This window comes from Thermobia domestica, chromosome 3 (assembly GCF_964235325.1).
Source record: "Thermobia domestica chromosome 3, izTheDome1.hap1.1, whole genome shotgun sequence".
Classification (NCBI taxonomy): Eukaryota; Metazoa; Arthropoda; class Insecta; order Zygentoma; family Lepismatidae; genus Thermobia; species Thermobia domestica.
In genome coordinates this window covers 270991122-271009900 of record NC_137456.1, presented here as the reverse complement: position 1 = coordinate 271009900, position 18779 = coordinate 270991122, and the positions used below count along the sequence as shown (strand labels likewise).

The following is an 18779-nucleotide window of genomic DNA, read 5'->3' as shown; positions in this document are numbered from 1 at the left end:
TGAGGCAAACACTTCCGCATGGGCCAAGTACCGTCCTCTCAGTGTCCATTACTTCATCTACCACCACGTCACATTTGCAAGAAACTGTAAGTGTCTTACGAACATGTGTAGATTTTTGTCTGCTGTGCTCAAAGTGTTAAAATTTGAAACAGCGCAATTGACTGGGACGAACTTTAAGTCTATAATAACCAGCCTTGACGTAGCCAGAAAGTGCAGGCAAACTGAATAGTGACTGATTAGAAACATGTTTATCACACTTCTTACTTTCGATGTGAGCTAATTCCACAAAACATGTTGGTCAACCAACTTGATTTTAATCTCCTCGGTGGCATTTAGAAAGTCCCAACATGACATCATACCACAAGAAATGTTCAGTACACGATGGAGTTCTACCAACAGTGATAGTCAATGCTCCAGTGCTAGTCAATGTAAATACCTTAGCTACTTGCTTCTCATTGACCGTTACCACCCATAAAGAATTAATGAGGAAAAGCGACAAGTTCTTAATAGCATACGGACGATTTCAGCATTGCGCTATCAGCATCTTTATCTCTAATTACAAGATATCGAACTACAAGTATCTTGATATTATCCATTCCACACTATCTGAACTGAGAGTATGTCTAATTGTTGCTTAGTTTGGACTTTTTGCAAGAGGGGTATCCTGGACACGAGTTTATATTTTTAGTACCTATAAATGGTTGGAAATAAATAAATATTATTAAGAGAAAACCTATGTGAACGCTGCAATTTCACATCTCACATCGGCCGCTTGCGATCGTAACTTGTATTCCCTCACCCTGTTTATTCCATAAGTGAGCCCTCGCCATAGAATCAACGTAGATCCGACGCAATCAAGGAGAATGGGACTACAAGAAAACCGGAAAAAGAAGATTACAATTAAAAGGTACATCCTGTCGAAAAACTACAAAAACAACACTTGCAACAAAAAGACTCCACCAGCCCACAAAAGAAGAAAACGAGCAGCTTTTCATCTTTTGTGCTCTTAACACTTTTTGCTCATGTTTTCAAAGTACTTTTTATATATTTTCAAAAACTTGAACAAAGGATAACACAAATACTAAAATCACAAAATAGCTGGACAAAATAGGTGCATGTCCGCCCCAGATGGAGTAAAACACCACGGATATTACAGTTACCAAGACTCCCACCAATGATTTGGGGTACCATTCCATCCTGTCTTACTGGGTGCTCATGTGCTTCATTCCTCCATTTCATGACTTCTGGCAAACGTTCTTCCAAAACACTAGTTCAATTATCAGAAACAGCCCTGGAAAGCCTATAAATAAGAGCAGGAGGTAATACACGTGGCCCAGCTGCAACACAGTATCCTGCGATTTAAACTCCAATGCCATACAATGATTAGTAAAGTTGGCCTTCAGATCGAACCCAACCCCTAATGGAAACACAGAACTTCCTAGGCAGTTGCACATTCAAATTTGGGTTAAAATAGGTGATTAAAGCTCTGTATTCTAAGCTTCTGTTAGTAATTACTGTTCAAAATTAGTGAAATGAGCAGGGGAATATGATAGTGAGCCTTTGGGCGTATGAGTCTTTACTTTTGTGTACACCAAAGATTCAGCTTTAATTACATTTGTGTATACATATGGGAAGTTATGCCTACCGCTGAGCTTGAAAATATTACTTGAAGTGTATAAAGACAGTAAAATATCCCATCCAGTAATAGTCCTGTGCTTTTCATTAAGAATACTAACTAATCACACTTGGCGATAGAAAAGTATAAAGATAACAGGCTTTTAAAGTTAAACTAGCACAACGCTGCATTTTCATATGTTTATTCTAGGTTTTCACAGCGTGTCAGTTTATAGGTGCAGTGATTCTTTCTGTTACGCTACTACCGCGCTCACTCTGGTTCCTGTCGCATCTAATTGACTAAAACGAGTACACTCTATTGCCAAAAAACGGAAAGGAAATGATAATTAGGACTCAGTTAACTAGAAACCAAAAACTAAGAAAAAAATCCACATTAGCTAGAGGGAACAGAATTCGTATCACACTATTTTGAAAAAAATAAAATATCTAATAAAGAAATAAAAGTAAAAATTCAGTAGCATCCTCAGAAGAGTACCGCATATGGTTATGCCAGTAATTAACCAATGAGAATCCCTGCTTTAAACGTTCTACTGATTTATCGCTATAGATATCCGTAGTAAGCTCTTCATAGTTGATAAGATAGGGGATAGGGATGCCTTAGACTGTTTCATTTAATCTCGTTGTCCACAATCCACAAGAATACAAATCATATAAAGGAAACGAACCAAAACAGTTATTTCTAGTCATCATACAAATGATGCTTTTATCTTGTTAGCTCGCAGCTAGAGCCATTGACCCCTAATTATGGGTAGTACTTATTTTTCACGGAATAGTACAAAAAATATTAAATTCTAGATGTATACTAAAAGGAGCTTGTATTACATGGTGTTTGACCGATCTATGTAGCTCACAAAGGAATGTTGAATCTGGAAAATAGGAACTAATCCGACAAGCACAAAGAGATGCCATTCGAAATCATTGCCATTTGAGTAGATATACGTAAGTTGTTTTATGAGGAACTTTCCGGATTTCTTGCAATATTCAGTGTTTGTAGTTTATAGACTCAGCGAATATATATATATATTTTTTTGAGATAATGTAGGCTATATTATTTTATTTTATTTCAGTATTCACCCATTATGGGTGAACAATTTTGTAAAATTTAAGGAATAAATATGAATTTTGATTTCAAAACATGAACATACAAGAAAACTATATAGAAATCCTGTATTTGTGAACAAATAAGAATGTGTTGTTAAACAATGAAGGTACAATAAGCAGTGTTGTAAATTGGGATCCATAATGAGCGAAATGTGTGCAAAAACTGTCCCACTTATTCCAGTTACCGTTTTCAAGTAACACACTGGCAACGATGATACTGCTCGAAAAAATGTGTAACGAAATGAACAAACTCTGTGATGTGGTACCTAAATATCAGAGAAAATTCAAGCAGAAGTTTCAATTACCAGACATTGGAAAGCATAAAATATCAGCAATTCAAGCTATTTCTCACATGTATAATAAGGTAGAAATATGAAATAAAAAGTATATATTATAAAAAGTGAAATAAAAAGTTTGTACCTTTCAACACGTAATACTACATATGCAAACCATCTTGAAGTAAAGTGTTATGTGAGCGCAGTGCACACACTGATCCTGCATAACCATAGAAGCGGCGTCGCAAGCATGAGGCGCATACAAGGCATTTCTTTTTATGCCATATTATTTTTTTCAAAATCTTCCTTTATGCGTACGTTTATTAACGCTGACACGCCGTTTTCATACGGACGCACCCCTCGTTATGCTACTGCCCTCACCCTGTTAGATAGCATTCGTGCATTTAAGGTTGCACCTAGTACAAGTTGGTTTGTGTTTTAAACCAATTCGTACTTTATGATTTTTTTGTTAGTATGTGCTCACGGTAAATTTGTACTCAGTCTTCCTAAAGTAAATCTCCACGCATTAACTGAACACTTTCCTTTAAGAAAAACACTATCTAAAACAGAAAGAATACATTTCCAGCGAAGAGAATTTCATATTTCATGAATATAAGTATACTCATGAAATGGTATAGGACGTTTATAGCTTATACAATAATTTGTATTGTAAATTAAAAGATTTTATTACTAAAACTGGATTTGTGTTTAAGTTGGTTCGTGTTCTTGTATTATACTATTCAAAAATAACATCAATATTACTTTATAGATATCAAGACCAACAATATAATTATTACTATTTGAACTAAATAGCTAAGAGAATTGCCAAAATAATTGTGTAGCAGTAATACTTTACAACGGTGGTGTGGCTATTGTAGCATGTGTGGAGATCGCACTTCGTTGTGGTAAATGTATTATCGGCACTTTGTTATGAATGTTGGCAATCAAGAATGTACAAAGTTACCCTCTCCCACAAAATAAGGAACCAAAATACAAATAGCACGATTACATGGAATTACCATGTATACATGATTATACTGCTACTACTACTATCAGTGATGCTATTCTAATTTATTAACAACCTGTTCTCTGTCTCTCATATACAAGGTTATTCCAGAAGTAAGGCCTTCAACATACAGTGAAATGGGGTAGCCCGTAACACAATTTCACGGATGCAAAGCCAACGACGGACTATTGACGAAACCACTGCAGCATTGATTGCCTTGGGTAAATAGGAGTTTAGCAACCGTGGAAGGCAGATCGTTTCTCCCGCTAGTTGTGAAATGCTCGGTGTGATACGATTTTTGTTTGCAAAAGAAACTTCTGCTGCTGATATCTATCAGGAATTTGTGCGTAGTGTATGAACGTACTGTAATAAGTGCAGGAATAGTTCACAAATGGTGTCGCGAGTTTCAAAATGGTCACACCAACGTGCACGATGAAGACGGGAGTGGCAGGTCCAGCGTTCAGACGGATGACCTCGTGGGGCAAGTGAACCGAAAACTGCGAAGTGATTGTCAATTGATGATCAGTGTTCTGGCTCATGACTTTCCCAACGTTGCACGAACCCCCATCTACAGGATTGTCACAGAAACGCTTGGATATCAGACGTTGAGTGCAATGTGGTGCCAAAAATGCCAACGGACCAACACAGAGAGCAACGAATGTGCAGTGCAGGACAGTTTTTGGATCGCTATTGAAAACAGGGAAATGATTTGTTTTTCCACATTGTGATTTGTAATGAGAGTGGATCTTGTACACCAACGGCGGATCCAAACAACAGTCCATGCAGTGGTGCCATTCAAGTTCCCCCAAACCAAAAAAGTTTAAGCAATCGCCGCTCTCGAGTCGCAAACTATTGACTACCATTGTGTTGATTGATTTCTTGGAACGTGGGATAACAGTTACAGCTGATGTGTATTGCAACACGCTCCTCAAACTGTGACGTGCGATTCGAAATCAACGCCACAGGAAACTGACCGGAATCATCCTCGTTCACGACAACGCGCGCTCTCATACCACTGCTGATGTCGAGAAGATGATTCAATATTTCCGTTAGGACCTTTTGGACTACCCCTCATACAGTTCCGACCTTGCCCCCAACGATTACTTCTTCTTGCATTTGAAACGGCGGCTTGGTGGACAATGGTTGGAAGACGATGAGGATCTTAAGACTGCTGTTGTTAACTGGTTCTACGCCCCGGCGGAAAACTTGTAGTCTGAGGAAGATGGTGCACCGTTACTAAAAGTGTTTGAAACGGGATGGTGATTATGTGGAAAAGCTCCGCAGGCACCTATTTCTGGCAATAAATTCCGTTCCGCATGAGCCTCTGCTTTTTGTAATCATCAAAAGGCCCTTACCTTTGGAAAGTACCTCGTGTATATAGGGTGTCCCACCAGAAAAGGGCCATGTTCTGAGGAATAACAGTATGGGTCATGACAAGCAATCGATCGAGATATCGATGAAAAGACCTATATTTAGTACACATTGTTTCGATGACACACATCTCCAGAACTGATGAAGATATCGAAATCATACAAAAAGAAATAGGTAGCACACTTAATACGTATTATATAAATATCACATTCATTTCACTCACATGTCCCAATATTCCGAACGAAATTCCGGAATTCGTATTCAAATTTCTGTCTGCCTCGAAATATTTCAAAAAGCGGTTCTCGCGAACCGGTGCGAACCCGCTGGATAGCACCACTCACTACTACTACTCCTAACTACTACTACAGCTAGTATATATTGCTACTACTACTATTTATGTCGATAACAGAACCCAACCAACCCTTGCGGAGCTTCTAACCTGTTCCTTCTACTACTACTGCTATTGGAACTATCACTACTATTGCTACTACTACTACTACTACTGCTACTACTACTACTAACTACTACTGCTGCTACTACTATTACTGATGCTACTGCTACTACTACTACTGCAACTATTACTACTACTACTTAATAATTATGGCGAGAACAGAACTCAAGCCACCCACATGGGACATCTAACCCGTTCCTGCTACTACTGCTTATATTAACTAAAGCTTCCTTACCACAAGATTTGCACAATTTCCCTAGTTGTAGCACTCCATGATTTTGTAATAATGTGAGAGTTCCACTTCCTTCTCTGTCAACTGTTATTTCAACCAGCCTATAGTCACTGATTTCGCACCCGTCACAAACTGAAATACTCATAAGATTCCAACTGACATTTTCCTTCTCGCTTTACCACGCCTACTCGTAACACTAAATAGTTTTGGAATGTTCTCTTCTGCTTAACACACTTACGGGTTAAGTTCCAAAGTTGGTAGTTCGTTACTAGTAAAATTTTGAAAATTCACCGGCAAGAAATGAATAATATCCTTGTTTATGTTCTTTAAGAAGACCGAAAGTTTTTTTACTATTTTCTTATATAAACGGTTCTAAAACTGAAACTATTTGGCAAGCGGCCATAACTACTACGCACAAAGTTACTTCATGGTAGAATAATGGGAATGTAGGCTAATAAGCATTTGTTTTGTAAACACGGCTGTTGATAATCGGAAAAATCTATTTAAAGTAAGTAAAAGGTAAGGCTTAATAAATCTAAAAATAAATTGTACAAAATTCGGTAAGCAAATAACTATAAAAACGTGGAGAAAGTTATACTTTTCAATGTAACAGTAACATAACCAACATGAAGGCAAGGATCTAGAACACAGGTCTCACTTCCCATTTAGCTCTAATAAAGACAGGAAACAACGTGCCCTGCGGAGCTCTAATCCGCCTTCAGTCGCTAACGCTCGCTCCGCAATACTATGTGCATTAAATATTTAACTTTGGTACAGAAAGGAACCAATTTTTACGCTTTCAGCCAAAAACTAGCAGACGACCAACTTCGGAATAAACGCCTAATACAATGATATGTTCAATTAGTGGCCGCATACACATACAAACAGGCCCGTAGCCAGCCCAAATATATAGGGGGCCCGGGTGAAGTTAAGGGCCCGATCCAATTATATTACAGTTCATCACCATATTATAGTTCATTTGCAAGCCTACCGTGAAAATTTTAGGGGGGGGGGCAGCAAACATTTAGGGGGCCCGGCTCCCCTAGACCCCATCTGGATACGGGCCTCCATACAAGGCCACTCCAAGTACTGAATGCAATTACAATTTTAAAATAACTTTAATGAAAAAATGATCTCATACTTCATAACGCACAACCATTTAATATTTAAAAATTCAACGAAGAGTAATCAATGCTTTATAATTATCGGCATGAAACAACAAACTACTTACCAGTTTAAGTGTTTCGCCACACTCGAGAAATACAACTTGCGCTACATGCGCCAGCGCACACACCCACTAGAACGTAAACAATCAACATGTCGTCCATCTGTCAAATTTATTTCGCAAGATTCTTAAATTAAATTTACTTACATATAATTTGCCATCTTGGTAACCAGCAATATTAAATGAACAACATATGTACATAAAAATAAAGCAGAAAGTATACTTCTTTCTATTCGAGAGGTACTACACCGGCACATAACATATAACGCCATTATCATTAAAAACCTGAATATCAGATTAGGCAATTACCTCTTCAAAATGAGAGTTCCTAAAACAAGTATCACCAAAAATTATAATTTAATCCTAAGGTTAATCCCTTCACATACGTAATTCTGAGAAAAGTAATTACAAAATGATTATTTCAGCTGCACGTAGCAAATTAAAAACTAATTGTATCCAGTGCGACAGACAAGCTGAAAAATTTTTTCTTCTTCTTCTCTCCTAACCTTAAAAGATTTATATCTTCAGATATAGAATGAAATTCCAGGCACCTAAAGAACTGATTTTCTCTTAACAGAATAATTTAATTTTAAAAATGTGTAGTTTAAGGAGATATTGTTTCAGAGCAAGTGTAAATTTGTATATATTTCTCAATATGCTGAATTATTATGTTAATATAAACACAGTGAAAAGATTAAAATTCGCAAAACCCATTTTGCGCACACCATTTATTGTACGGTAAAAATGAAACAACGGTACATAAAATAGTCGTTTTCACCTGCAGAGTATATCTGCAAAATGTAGTTGAGGTCATTTTTGGGTAAACGTACATTTTCCACGGACTCTAAGGCCCACTATACACTATAGGATAGATCCTAGGAAATCTCTTACGATTTGTCCTAGAGTCAAAATCTCAACGTGTATGGCATCAGATCTCATGTCATTTCCTGTGTTCTGAACGATCCTATGAGATTTCTCTTGTTTAGAGCACGCTCTATTTCGGAAAGAAAATTCGTAAGATTTCGATTTAAGCGACATCAGGTGAGAGAAAGTGAAAACAAAACAAGTGAAAACACAACTGATGAGGAATCGTCTGATCGTACAGGTTAACTTTAGGTGTACCACTCGAAATAATTGTTGAAAAATTATAATTTATCACTGTTTCCTAAATGATTTACGTTAACCGACATGAAAATTATTCACATAGCATAAATAAAATCCCTCAAGAGAACCATCACAAGCAATTGATGATAAACTACAATTCTTTTACGATTTGCGTACAAATACGGGGTCCAGATATATAGCATAAAAACTATAGTGTAAAAAACGCAAACCAAGTTGTGCTAGGTGGCCGCTGGAAACTACGAATGCTATCTAACAGTCAGGGCAGTGCGAAGCCGGGGCCAAAGCGTCAGTCAGGGGGTGCGAGCGAAGTAAGCTGGCGTGTCAGTTAATGTAGTGAAAACGAGTGGGTTTCGGCAATGATACGAGTTTGAATAGCAATTGTCATGGTATCGTGGTGGTAGCGCTCCACTTGTAAACATAAACTATAGCTTCTGTAAACTATACAGAAATAAACCGGTGGTGGAAAATAGTATCACCGGTCATCTTTCATATGCATTCACTTAGGTAAATGTTTCGCAGAAGGGGTCCAAAAGTAGGCAAAACATAAAAAATTTACAGGAGAAATGGAAGATGCAAGTACTTAGACCTAACCAAATCTAACCTAATGAAATTAACTAACTTAAACTAACCTTAAATTAATAGAAGTATGCGAAATTCTGTCACTTTTTGAAAATTAGCTGGAACCATATACTAATATAATCTAACGTAACATAACCATAACTAACCTGAACCAGCCTAAACTAAACTAATGTAAATAGAAACTACCGAAAATTCAACATTTCTTAGAAATATTAGCTGGACCCTTTCTGCTAAACATTGTCTCTCACCTATTTTATCCGTCGTTAAAACATTTATAATAATTTTACACTAATAACCCTACAATTGTCAACATAAAATACAGCGGTATTACTTTGTATTTAATTCTGTTGTTTGCAGAAATTTGATCCTTATAAATATATCTTTCCATGCAAAGTATTAAATTTTATTTGTAAATCTTGTAACAAGTGGTACACCAAAAGTATTCTAGCACCCTTCTGACATTTATGTTCTTTTTTAGAGGTATCCAATTTAATAATATAACGCCCGTTATTAATATCAGTGGGATGTGCAGTATGGTTAGCATAGTAATTCTTCAATTTTGTACTTTTATTAAATAGAACTATTTCACAATGTTGATAAACGTCATTCGGTCAGACAGGAAAACTCTTCACGTGTATGGCACAAAAAGGGTAGGATTTCCTACAAGATATGTCATAACATTTTTCCGAAGATAAATCCTAAGATATTTCTTAGGATTGATCTCGTGGTGTATAACGCGCCTAAGGAAGACAGTGGAGACGAGAAAGATTATAAAGATGTAGGACAACGAATGTGATAGGCCCATGAAAGCTTACAAACCTTGTTTGCCCAATACAAAGACCATTTAGACATCAACTTTTGTAAACAAAGTATCCCATTATAACGAATCTAGAGAAAATTCTCGTATATCTCTTTAGTGTTACAAAATACGATGTCAAAACTACATGTTATGGCTCGTATGTATAAATCTCACTAAGATCCTTCCCTAGGTGTTACCCAACTAGGGGACACCCAGAGGTTCCCCCAGAAATAGTATTAGGGCCAGTCCTACAATATCCTGATATTCTTTCTGATTACTATCAGTCAGAATTAGATATCAGGAAGTTGTCAGTTACTTTAACACGTGGTTCGTTCTACAATATACTGTCCCTGATATATACTCTGTCAGATAGTTAACCCGAAGCAAGGTTTTAACGGACCATTTGATTGGTTGGTAATATATAATTTCGTTATATATTACACTCTATTTTATAATACTACACGTGATAACACAAGCTGAGCTTTTAATTAATTCATTTATTTGATATTCCACCTCTAAAAATATGTAAATTAGATTAATAATTTAGATATGTTTTTACATATTATTCAATTTCAATAATTAAACTCTATATTTTTATATAGAATATATTTCATCATCTTCTAACTACACAAATTTCATGGCGCTTATGTACGGGCACTTGTAGCCAACGGGTACTACGTTTCGTTATAAATTGGCATATATTCGAACTAAAATGGTCTTCTAGGCCTCGCTATATATTGAACAATCTCCTCATCGTCCTCTGACAGCATCAACAATTCTTCGATTTCGTCCATGATTCACTACACGACAACTAACAAGTAGCTGATAGCTGTTTACAGGCAATTGAACTTCCTGTCAAAGTACCAACCAGCTGATAGGGTTTATCAGCCACCTGATTGTTACCAGGACATTGTAGAACACTTATCGGAAAGATGTCAGGAGGATATTTATATCAGACAGATATCAGAAGATGGTAGGATTGGCCCTTAGTCAACCATGCGCATCATTTCCCTATTTTGCAAGCATCTAGGCGATTGCCAAACTGAGTTGTGGCAACGCTGCTTTCACATAAGTACTCCTAGAGTGGAAGGGTAACATGTAATATTAATTGAAAATGACCGATACTGGTGTCGAATTCATAGTTTCTATGGACCATAAGTTCATTAGTTACAGTTTCGGTGCCTTTATGCTAAAAATGAAACGTTTCTCCCCATGCCAAAATCGGGTATTCTGCTAGTCTTTAATAATAACGAACGGAAGTTTCATATATTAAATTCTTTAATATATTTCTGCCTGCTCAATTTTACGTATTTGAGTGGTGTGTATGTGTAAATAAGATCATGTCTCTTTTTGAGTTGTTAGAAAACTATACAAATAATAAAAAGAGATTTTATCAGAAATCAGAAAACTAAAAAGTAAAATTTAAACCTGTTGCCTTAAATATTTTTCCTGTTAGCGAAATACAACGTATATATTCTGCAGATACGTTACGGCAAGTAAGATTAGCATCAGGCGAAGCAATAATTTTTAAATTATATTTTCAGGGTTTTGCCAGTATTTCCGAACAAACTATTTAACGGAAAATTTACACAGCACAAGGAAGATACGTATCTCCATGAAATATGTAGATATATGATTTTAGCATTAACTTTAGTGATTGTAATCCCGTTATTTTAAAAATTCCCTGCCATAAGGTGGGAACTTCAAAAAATTGCTTAAGATAATTTAAATACGTGTATATTAATTAATCTAACTAGGATTATATTTTAGTATATTTTGTAGCCGTAACTCCATTCTATTACGGTTTAACCTTAAAGAAGTGGTACACATATTTGTTGCTACAAATTTTCCTTATTCTAATACAAGAAGCATAAGAACTCAATGATAACTGTAAACTAGTACATATAAAATAGTTTTATTTTAAAAGCATAATGAAGTAAAAAAATCGAAAATTTCAATTTCCCCCCCAAATTTTCCGTTTTTTTCAAGCTCGGGAAAAAATGAAAAAATCTGTTTTTTACCCAAAATTTCCGATTTTTTCAGGCCTTCACAACACTAGTTCTGACACCGAAACTAGTCTCCATCTTGTCTCGGTCTCTCGTCTCTAATTCGAAACCATCATATTGCATTTTGCAGTCCTAACATTGAGTTCGCAGTCAGTGTCCGTGAAAACCCCTACCTACCCGCTTTCAGTTCCATAGCAGTGTTTGCAATTTTCTGCCATCTTGGATCCCCCATTTTGAATTTTACACTTTTGGTGTTCGATTCATACATAGAGACCTCAAATATCTCTATATACCCAATTTTAGATCCATAGCTTGTTTTGTAATTTGTATCCGACATGTTGGATCTGCCATTTTTATTTGTAACATTTGATGTCAAGTTCGTATTCAGCTATCTTTTTAAAAATGATATATCACGTCACAAAACAATTACATCTTAGATTCCTATTTTGTCCACGTTTCCTGGTGTTTCTCGGAGCGTGTCTTGTTCTGATTCTCAAAGAGTCACCACACCCTTTTCAGGTCATATTCAAGCAAAATATATAACATGTGAGGTGTACTCGGCATGACTTTTTCAATAATATAACATAATAAATGCCGATCCCCACATACCGCATGAAGTACTTTAATTGTTAGTTTTTCTTTGTCATTGTTTATTTATTTATTTATTTATTGTCAGCACAACAGGCTATAGCCCAATTACAGTGTTTAAATTACGCAATTACATGTTCATAACTCTTGATAACATAACTTGAGTTCACAACTCTTGATAACTCATGATAATGGTATTTCTAAATGTCTTAGGCGACATATCACATATATCAAAGTCATTGTTATTTGAACACATTCTATTATACAAAGCTGTTGTCCTCCAGATTGGTGATTTCATCATTATATTAGTTCTTGGTTTTTTGCAGTAATGAAGACCAGTGTTTCTACGTACTTTTAATGTGGGGACATGAAAATTCAATAAAGAAACTAAATCTCGGCAATCCAAAATATTTTGCGTTACTTTAGAATGAATAATAAATCAATCATATGTCGCCTTTGTTCTAGTGTAGGAAGATTAAAGTTAGCAAGTATGGTTTTACAACTGTCATAAGTAGGATAAATGTGAGTTTCTTTCTATGTTAGAAATTTAAAAAAAAAAATGTTTGTATTCTCTCTAATTTCTTACGATGTTTTATGTGAGTCGGATTCCAAATAGTAGAGGCATACTCTAACTTTGAGCGAACATATGCATTGTTCAACTTCTGTAATGTTGAACACTTCCTAAATTCTTTTCCCGTTCTAATTATGAATCCTAATAGCTTGAATGCTTCACTTGTGATATTTACAATGTGATTGTCAAACGTTAACATAGAATCAAACGTAACACCAAGATCTTTAACTGAATCATGCCTATTTACTACATATTTATTAATTTCATAATTAAAGTGACGAGGTGATTTGCTCCTAGTGAATGATAATATTTTGCACTTGCTTTCTTTGACCCCAAGTTGATTCGAAGAGCACCAGTTACCAATTACCAATATGATCTAGACCTTGCTGCAGCTTTATGTTGTCGTCCACAGAACTGATTTAGCATATATTTTTAGATCATCGGTATATAGTAATTTTTCATGGTCAGGTATACCGTCAGGTAAATCATTAATAAACAAGAGAAATAACAATGGTCCTAAATTTGAACCCTGAGGTACTCCTGAGGATGCAATATATTCTTTCGATTTGTATGCATTAAAAAGAACGGATTGTTTACGATTAGATAGGTATGATCAGGGACGGAGAAAAGTGGAAAAGTTTTAATTTCTCTAGCAACATGTTATGATTAACTTTGTCAAAAGCTTCTTCAAAGTCAATATAAATCACATCTACTTGGCTGCCTACATCTAATGAATTTGTTATAAAATCTGTAATAATTGCAAGATTTGTTATTATGGATCTTTGTGAAATAAAGCCACGTTGTTTAATTGAGATAACCGGTTTGACGTGATTAAGGATTCATTGATACAAGATATGCTCAAATACTTTGGCAAAAGCAGGTAATATTACTATGGGTCGAAAGTTTGTAATATCTTGACTATTGTTGGACTTCGGAATTAGACAAATTAAAGCTGTTTTCCATTTGTATGGGAAAGTGCTTGTTCTTAGTGATAAATTCAATTCAATTAATAGGGGATATTTAAATATATCAGCCCAAACCTTTATAATGTAGGAGGGAAGTCCGTCAGAACCAACTGCCGTTTTGAACTTAAGGTTCTTAATAGCCATTTCTATTTTCTTCAAATCTATCTAGGAAATATTTAGTGCTCGTATATAATATTTTACCCCCCCCTTGAAATTTGAAAATTTTGAGTAGGTCCCCGTCTGGGACCCTGCGGAGGACCTTGGGACAAATATTTTTACTTTCAATCATTCTACTATCGAAATGATGGCTCATGTGTTTTCCTGTTTTGACATTTGTCGCACCATTTCAGATTTATGAGGGTAGCAATAGACTTTACAGTGATGTTTCTGGTGACGTTTTGACCGGCCGCCATTTTTCATATGGTAAATTTGGAGAATCGAGACTTTTTTCGTCTTCGTTCATTTCCCAACAGCTTTCCAACGATATACTACTTGATTATGTCACCATTTGCAATTTTTGAGTTGGACTCCGTCTGAGACCCTGCGGGTGGCACTGGGAAAACAATTTTTGCTTTGTTAGGATATACTTTTAAAATGATCAAACACGTGTTTTCCTGTTTTCGCATCTATATTACCGTTTGCGATTTCTAGGGGTGGAAACGGACTTTCTGGACACCCTGTATATTCATATAACTCACACAGTACATGCATTCGGAAAATTTTTATTACAGTTTCGTAACAGGCATCATTAGTTCTTTCGATTGGTGTATAAACCTTTTTCTACTTTGATATATAATCTCCCTCTCTTCCCTTGTTAGTATCGAAAAGAACACTGCTTTTCAGGAGACACTGGATTTGTTTGGGAGAGCTGCTTACATACCTCACGTGAAAGCAGCAAGTCTCTCGGAGAAGTTAATTCACGAGAACAGGGTTGGAAATATTTTCCCTCTCTTGCCCGGCTGACTTACTTCTTTTGCGACTGTACTTTCCAATACTTCTTTTGTGAATAACTACATATCTCACTTGAGCTAAGTAAAGTTTAGGAGTGTGATCAGAAATAAATGTCTAAAATTTAATTCTGTTTTGATAATATACTCCTAATGATTTTTTTCTTGGCTCCTGTCCACCAGCTACCTACAAATGTATAATAAACCTACAAACTTATATGCCCTAAATAACATGCCTGCAACTTATGTGCCATAAGAAGTACAGGGTGCGGCACGTAAAACCGGCCCGTCGTAATATTCTGGTATATTGTGTTTCTGGCAACACTTAAATAATCTACCTTCCTACCAAGAGATGGCGTGTCGAGGTCGGGTCGACTTACATGACCTGCAGCAGTCACGTGCAGCCGCAGCCAGTGAAACTTGTCGAAACCAGTTGAGAAAAAGGCCTCGTTATGTTAAGCCGGGTGAGTGTCAGTGTGTGATAATGCCGTATTCGATACCCGAGCGTGCTGCCATTGTTGAAGGGTTCATTCTCACTGGATCTTTTGTGAAAACAAAGAATTTGTTTCGGGAGAAATTTCCAGGAGGTCGTGAACATCTTTACCTTTGAGCAGAACCCAGCCTCTCTTATAGCTGTTAATCTGTTAGCGAGGATCAGGTGTAGCATACGCACTTGTGAGCATCACAGACATACACTATTTAGAGGACTGACGGAAGTTGACACTTTCGGAGGGTCGCTTGTATTTTTGGACTATTGTCATCATCTTTATCATCTTCGTCATCACTTGATCATCGCTTCATCACACGGATAGGTTGTGCTGGTCTTTGGACCCATGCACAAGAACCTACCCCCATACGTGGGGCCACCGGCTCCTGGTTCCTCCGCACCAGACCGTGAAACTTTGTCTCGTTCCGGTCGTACCAGACACCTTTCATGGGGCAGTCAAACTAGTTCGCGAGCAACAAGACCCAGAGATCGTACTGATTCTGGTGACTCCGCTCATTCAAACAAACGACCTCGGGACAGATCTCGGTCTCCTGTCCCTACTAACATGGACTCGGCAATGGACACGGCTTCTGGATCAGGCTCAAATTTCTATACAACTAAAGAACCTATCTATTCTTTTCTGCTTACCGATTTCGATACAAAATATACGCATCCTAAAATGGTTTTCTTACAAATAATCAAGTATCTGCCTCGAGCAAGTATGGAAAACATTGTTAAAACTAGGAATGGTTTTATCATTCATTCAAAAGACCCGAATTTCGGCATCACACTTAGGAACAAAGCATCATACGAGATCTTTGGCAAAACGGCTAAATTAACCAAACTAGCTGATCGGAAGACAAAACAACCTCCTCCTCCACGCAAACCACCCATGTTTTCTGTTGTCATCCGTGGAGTAATACCTGAAATTAGCGATGAGGAAGTTTTCGAAGAACTCAAACAAGAAGGCATTGAGGTCAACAAATGCATTCGCATTAAAAATAACAATGGCCCTACTTACATGGTGCGTGTTTTGTCCCAAGATCAGACAGCGCTTGACTATTTGTTAGCTCATGGAGCCCCTATCTATAAGAAACTCCATCGAGTTGAGCCTTCCAAGACACCAGGACCTTTGCCAATTCGTTGTGAGAAGTGCCAAACTTATAACGCACACTTTACTCGCCAGTGCCCGAATCCATCTAAATGTGGCTATTGTGGTGAATCTCACGATACAAAAGCATGCAAAAATCAGCAACAGCAGCCACACTGCTCTACCTGCAACGAAAACCATCCAACATATAGCTACCGCTGTAAGGGAAAACCTCAGGCAAAACCGGAACGTCCAGAACTTACAGTGCCAGTAAAAAGTTTTGACAAAACCACACCACCCTCACAATCTCTTGCTCAACCTCTCACTGTCGAAGATCTTCTTCGTTACATCACCATTGTCCTACAAAATGCTTTTCCTTTCCAACGCGAGCACATTCTTCGTGTCGCCATATCAACAGCCAAATCTCTCTTCAATCTTAACTTTACTGCTACATATTCAGGTCCTTTCGTTCACTTCCACATCGCACCTCTAGAGACAGAAGTTTAAGGCCAATATGGCTATGGCAGTATACATTATGGCTCTTAATTTACTTTTCGTTAACATCAGATCATTTCAGCAACATAAAGTACTTCTAGAGCCTCTTTTGTTAGAAGAAAAAATCGATATCATAGCTCTTAACGAAACAGCCTTAAAACCAGCCTCTTCTGCACGACTTTCTGGTTACCAACTTCAACGCTGCGATTACCACGATGTACACGCACGCGCTCAAGGTGGGGTGCTGATTGGTTTTTCTCCGAAACGTCCTTATCGACAATACAATCCTACTGCATTTACAAATCTTCCTGAACATCTCTTATTCTCTATATACTACCCTTCTCTTACAGTTAATATAGCAACCATATATATACGCCCTGGTCATCCAATACCTTTTACCTTTTTCGAATATATCGCTCAAAACTTTAAAAACATAATCATCATGGCTGACATAAACATCCATAGCAGAAGTGCAAGGAAGAAACAACGTTTTAGAGACTTTATTTCAACTACACTACAACTCCACATTCATAATCTTCCTGGTCCCACTCGACCAGCTAGTCAAACAACCCCAGATGTAGTAATCACATCTCTCTCTCTTCTAAATGACTCTGAAGTGACAGTTCTTGACACGATTGGAAGCGATCACTGTCCTATCAAACTAACAATCAAAAAGATGCGGCCATCTCTACAAAAGTTAGAGCCACATATTATCCAGCGTTACGATAAGGCTGACTGGACTCAATTTCGACAGACCGTAAATATCCGTCTCTCCAATCTTCCGCCACCAAATTCAGAATCTGACATGTACAATGTTGTCAACCACATCACGGACGCTTTACATACTGGTGCACAACAATATATACCTGTGGAGAAAATTTATCCGTCTAAACCAAAATTGCCTCCAACCTATCTTTCTTTAATACTGAAATCACGACAGCATTTTCGAGAATATAGACGAACTGGCAATGAAGAACGTCTCCGTCAACACAGACAATGGCACAGAGCTGTTACAAATTATCTCACAGCATACAAACGTCGCACTTGGATCAGCGCGTGTAATAAACTAAACGACGAAGCCTCACCAAGCCGATATTGGAAAACCTTCCATAGACTCACAGGCAAAAGCACTAAAATATCATATCCTCTGTTGGACAATAGTGTCCCTCTCTTTACCGATCATGATAAGGCAAACGCTTTTGCAACACAATTACAAACAGTTTTCACGCCTGCAATATCATATAATTCACATAACCGCAGAGACTTGTCCACTATTCCAGCTTTACAACCATCACCGTCACACGTAATAGATATCGACCATCCTCTTTCAGCACCAATCACTACACATGAACTCCAACGCGCACTTCATAAGAAACGAAATACTGCACCAGGCATCGATCATATTTCCTACCGGCTAATAAAAGAAGCTCCATTCTCTTTACTTACACTACTCGTTACAGTCTACAACTTTATTCTCCGCACTGGCTTTTACCCTGCAGATTGGAAAGTATCCAAAATTTGTATGTTTCTTAAGCCTAATAAACCAGCACATTCTGTTACTTCTTACCGCCCAATACAACTGACAACAGTTTTCAGTAAACTGTTTGAGAAAATTCTTGTCCAGCGGCTTCATTTACATATCAAGGAGAATAACTTATTGCCCATACATCAAGCAGGTTTTCGACCAGAATTTTCTATTAACGACCAGTTACTCCGGCTCTCTACAATAATAACAAATCAATATAACAAGGACCTTCCATCTTGCCTAGTCTTAATGGACCTTGAAAAGGCTTTCGATAAAGTATGGCACTATGGACTTATTCAAAAGTTA

General features: G+C 37.2%; 1 protein-coding gene across 1 annotated transcript in view; it reads right to left on the bottom strand.

Annotated features, from left to right (window-relative positions):
* LOC145681656 (uncharacterized) overlaps window positions 1–6203 on the bottom strand; it is a 202247-nt gene extending 196044 nt beyond the window's left edge. The window contains exon 1 of the mRNA XM_081753280.1: window positions 6075–6203. The gene's annotated coding sequence lies outside the window, so the exon portion shown is untranslated. The remainder of the gene's footprint in view (window positions 1–6074) is intronic.
* Between the last annotated feature and the right edge of the window lie 12576 nt (window positions 6204–18779).